Here is a 5,741-nt window from a genome sequence, read left to right on the forward strand (position 1 = left end):
AAAAGAGAACCAAAAAGCATGAATTAAAAAAATTAAACAGTTTGCCCTGGCTGGTGGGGCTCAGTGGATTGAACACTGGCCCGGGAACCTAAAGGCTGCCAGTTCAATTCCCAGTCAGGGCACATTCCGGGGTTATGGGCTAAGTTGCCATTTGGGAGTGTGTGAGAGGTAACTGATCGATATTTCTCATGTACATTGATGTTTCTCTCCCTTTCTTTCTCCCTCCCTTTTCTTCTCTCTAATAAATAAATAAAATCTTTAAAAAATTAAACAATCTGTACAATTATTTTATGTTCAATGGAATAAAAAAATGCTTACATTCAACAATGAATTATCCTGTAATAACACTTTATAAACTATGTAATAAATGCATATTTAACATTTTTTCAATCACAAAATAATTGTTTCTAAAACATAATTAAAATCATGGTTTAAGAAAAATGAAATAAAAATACATCCAAAATGCAATAATAATTTTATTATTGCACACTAATGATCGGTTTCATTATTGAATTAAGGAAAAAATAATGTATTGTGTCACATTAATGCAAAAGTTTCTAAATGTTTATTTTCAATTTCTATACTCATTGCAGAAATATTAGAATATTAAAATGGGTTTCTGATAGTTTGAGTAATAATCTCTAATATTTATCAAAGTCAAGCAAGGCAGTAAGAAGTACTCTGAAATGAATTACTAATACAATAACAGGTATGAATTTGTATGAATTTCTGAAAGAAATTTATTTATAGCATATTTATTTTTGGTTTTTTATTTTAAAACATCAGTAATAATATTTTGATGATATCAAATATCTTTGATACATTAAATAATGTATAAGTTAAAAACAATGTTAAAATAAAAAATGTACTTTTTTATTAATTTTCTTTGATTTACTTATAATACATGGGAATTTGACTAAAAAAATTCTTACTTTCTAGTCCAGAGGCTCAGATGCTATATGTCAAACAGCATTTAATCTTATATTAGAGTTGGTTTAAAATGAGATAGTGTAAGTAGTGAATAAATGCTCAAGTCAAATTTTAATGTATGTCTGAGACAATGCATTTTATTTTAGGAAAGGCCTGCAACTCCCGCATCATGTTTCCGATCAATAGTACCAACTTGATATTCTCCACATTCCTGATGTCAGGCATTCCTGGTCTGGAGGCTGTGCACATCTGGATCTCCATACCCGTCTGTGCCATGTTCTTCATTACCTTGGTGGGTAATGTGACCATCATTGCAGTTATATCTGTTGAGAACAGAACCTCCACGGGCCTATGTACCTCTTCTCAGCCATGCTAGCTGCCTCTGATCTAGGCCTGTCCCTCTTCACCTTCCCCACTGATCCCTAGTGCTGAGGATCTTCTGGCTGGGTGCTCTCGATCTCACCTTCTCTGCTTGCTTCATGCAAATGTTTTTTATCCACGCCTTCCAGGATTTTGAATCTGCTATCATATTAGCAATGGTCTTTGACCATTTTGTGACCATATCTCATCCATTGCACTATTCCTCCATCCTTACCAATGGTGTAATTGCCAAGATAGGTCTGGCCATTGTAGTGTGAGCCATGATTGCACCAGAGCCCCTACCTATCCTCTTGAGGAGGCTGTTGCTTCTGTCACTCAATGTACTCTCTCATTCCTACTGCCTGCATCCTGATATCTTAGAGTTCTCCTGGTCCAACACCAGGATCAATAGCATTCTTAGACTCTTTATGTTGTTCTTTCCAACACAGGACATGATTTTCTCCTTATTCTTCTTTCTTACATGTTGATTCTAAAAACTATACTAAGCATCATATCCCATAATAGCTACCTCAAGGCTCTCAACAACTGCATTTTCCACATCTGTGTTGTGACCCTTTTCTTTACTCCTGTGATCTGCCTGTCCATACGTTATCGAGCTGCCCTAAGGTTTCCCAGAGCCATCTATGTATTCATGGCCAATATGCATTTTTCTCCTTCCTCCTGTGAGGAAGCCCATTATATATGTAGTAAAAGCCAAGCAAATACAAGACAAAATCCTTAAACTCTTCATCAAAAAAGGATGAAGAGTTTTTTATTCTTTCAGCTACAGAATTTGCTTAAATTTATCATGCAAATTTTCTTTATTTAATTACTATTTGTATTGAAAATTACTTTTCACCTCACATTTTTGAAGTGGTATATAGTTTGTTGTGTTACTCTTCAGTTCTCTAAAACACACTTTCTTCATTATTCTTGTTTTGAGGAGGAATCAGGCTTGAATAACAAGGTATGATTTACAAGTGTTTTATTTCAGCTTGCGAAAACAAAGTCTCCTAAATTGGTGTGGTTTAGAGATAGCTTAAGAATAGAGAGAAAAATGTCATTATATATCCAGAATACAGAACACTTATACAACATCAACACTACTTGAAGATAAAGCTACACAAATCATTCCTCACCAGTTTATTAATCCTATGTGATTAATTTTTGTTCTTCTGGGTCTTTGACTAGGAATCTCATGACCCTATCTGTTCTAATAGAGTTCTGAAAATCATGATTCAGTCCTCCGGTATGATCTCAAAGTTGTTTAAGTGATGCCATTAGAATCCTGTACCCAAGAGTAAAATACCTGGTACAACTCTTATTCAAGAGGTTTCTAAGTAGCCTTTTTTATTAGTGTCTTTTTGTTAAAGACAAAGCGTCTGTCCTATAGCTCATTGCAAGCCCTCTCAGATACTGTCAGAGCAAGATACAATGCAATTATACCTAATAGACAAATACTTAAAATAGCTATGATTATTTTACTATTTTAATAAAATAATAAAAATATTTCAATATTTTGAAAATTAAATCACTAATTTTCAAAAGTGAAGAATTAGATGAGACTTCATAACAAGAACAATATAATTGACAAGGAAAATTGGCAGTTTCTGTGGCATAGAAAAAATATAATAAAGTTTTTTTTAAAGGATGTTTAGGCAAAATACCTATAAGCATAATGATTATGCCTATTATCAATGACAGTGAACACAATATCTAATTAATAAAAATGGGTGAATTCCATCTTTACAGACAAAGAAATCTTATAATACAATCCTGAGATATAATATACAATGAATTTACCAAGGATACAACAAACATATACCAAAAACATATCACAACTATCAAGTTAAAAGAGTCAGTATATCTTTATATGTACTAAATAACTATTTTAATTAACTCCCAATTGAAAAGCATTGATATAAAATATGCTACTTTCAAATTAAAGAAATGAAACCATGACCAAATAAAAAATATTTTAAATAACTGAAATTATTGGTGATAACACCATACTTTTTTTTTTTTCTATCAGGCAAAGCACCTGCAAGATTCTAACAAACAAAAATATAATAAGAGTAAGATCAGCCCTGGCTGGTGGCTCAGTGGATTGAGTGCTGGACTATGAAGCAAAAGGTTTCTGGTTTGATTCCCAGTCAGGGCACATGCCTGGGTTGTGGGCCAGGTCCCCAGAATGGGGTGAGTGAGAGGTAACCACACATTGCTGTTTCTCTCTCTTTTTCTCCCTCCCTTCCCCTCTCTCTAAAAATAAATTTTTAAATATTTTTAAAATATTAAAAAAGAATAGCAAGATCATAAAGAAATCTCTCAGAATTATCATATATGAAGAATGCAACTTGTAAGATTTTTATATGAACAACATTCTCCTGTACCAATTTAACCTAAGAAGAACAGAGCATGTCTTATAATTTGATTATTCTTCATGTTAGATTCATTAATGGTAAGATACCAAATACACTTAAATATTTCCAGTGCCTCTCTTTTTAGAAGATGAAAGAACAAATCATTGTGATTTTTAGTGACTTTCTAGGAAATCTCAAAGATTGTTTAAAGTAAAGGTATCCTAAGGTTTTTAAAAAATTTTTAATTGAGGCATAATTAAAAGTTTATATTTTATTTATTTTTAGGATTCAATATTAGGAGACAAAAGTCAAAACCATTAAATTATTTGAACTTTAAAGATAGGACTGTATGTACCTGAGAAGCAACATATGGTTATTTATATATATTACTTTGCTACAGATATATGCTCAACTCTCCAGCTCTGTAGTATCCTGAAAAAATATCAACTTGCATTCCTTGTGCAAACTACCAGTCACAGGAGGGAGAAAAATGAACCTCCGATCTTTCCAGGCCTTATAATTTCCATTATTTGAGTTATTTAGTGGTGTCTTGGAGAGTTCAAGTTCCTGCAGTGCAAACATTTCTCTCAGAGGAGTAGGGTGAAGGGTGTGGTATGTTAAACACCATTAGAGTCAAGTGTTTTGATTTTGCAACTGCCTGAGGTGATGAATTTCTGTCGTTTATAAATGACTCTATGGTATTCTATTACAGCAGCCTGATGGATTAAGGCACACTTAGATAGTTGTTTTCCCAAAGAAGACATACAAGTGGCCAATAGGTATATGTGAAGGTATTCACTAATTACTGGGGAAATGCAAATGAATACCACAATGAGATATCGCCTCATACTTGTTAAGATGGCTACTACCCAAGATAGCAAGTGTTGTCAAGCATGTGGAGAAATGTGAAGCTTTGTGCACTGTTGGTGGGAATGTAAATGGTGCAAAACTAGGGGAAAAATTATGGAGGGTTCTCAAAAAAATAAAAACTGAAACTACCATATGATTCAGCAATGATCACTTCTGGAGAAAAAAAATATGGCCACCCTTTCGTGTTTTGAAGTGAAGAGATTTAAAGAGATACCTGCTCTCTCGTGTTTATTGCAGCATTATTTACACTAGGCAAGACACTGAAACAACCTAAATGTCCACTGGCTGATAAATAAAGAATATGTTATATACATGTGTAAGGAAATATTATTCAGCCTTTATTTATTTTTTTTTAATTTTTTATTTTATTTTCAGTTATAGTTGATATTCAATATTATTTGATATTAGTTTCAGGTCTACAGCATAGTGGATAGACAATCATTTACTTTACAAAGTAATCTCCTTGTATTTCAAGGTACTCTTGACTCAATGCATACATACTTCTTCGTAAACTCACATTCTGCCACTTGGAACAACATGGATAAACCTGGAGAACATTATATTAAGTGCAATTATAGAACACATACCCAATGATTGCACTTATATGAATTATACAAAATAGTCAGACTCTAAGCAGAGAATAGAATGGTGGTTGCCGGGGCCTGGAGGAAGGGGGAAATGGGCCACTGCCTTATATTTACGTGATTGTGTAAGGTAGTTATGTGTTTGGAGGATGAAGGGTGATGGAAAACAAATATAGTTTATCATTTCTGAATACTAAGGTAATTTCTACATACAGTGAATAATGTTTCATGCCCAAAACATACATACATTGAAGTTATATTAAAATTTAATGAAGAGCCTTTGATAAAATAAATTTTTAAACTATTGAAATTATATTATAAATATATGAATGATACCAACAGATATATAAATAATTTTTAAATAGATTCTGAACAGAATTGAATTCATGCCAACACTTTGTGAAACTGTGTTGATTGGTTTTATTTTGAATAATTTGATGCAAAAAATCCCCAGAACTTGGGCCATTTGGGGAGCATTCCTAGGAAGTAAAAAGAATTAATGAGAACTCTCAGATCAAGCAGAGATGGAGTCGCAGGAGACTCCTATTTTCAAGGGAAATCTGCATGAATAATAAAGCAAATCAGATCAAGTCACCAACATTTTCAATCTTGGACATGGATGAGAAAGCTGTCTCCT

The 5,741-nt window shown here is 33.0% G+C and overlaps 1 pseudogene; it reads left to right on the forward strand.

The window, feature by feature from the left end:
• Window positions 1–1,099: 1,099 nt before the first annotated feature.
• LOC112315954 (olfactory receptor 51G2-like) lies at window positions 1,100–2,054 on the forward strand (annotated as a pseudogene).
• Window positions 2,055–5,741: the final 3,687 nt, after the last annotated feature.

The sequence above is a fragment of the Desmodus rotundus genome, chromosome 5 (assembly GCF_022682495.2).
Source record: "Desmodus rotundus isolate HL8 chromosome 5, HLdesRot8A.1, whole genome shotgun sequence".
Classification (NCBI taxonomy): Eukaryota; Metazoa; Chordata; class Mammalia; order Chiroptera; family Phyllostomidae; genus Desmodus; species Desmodus rotundus.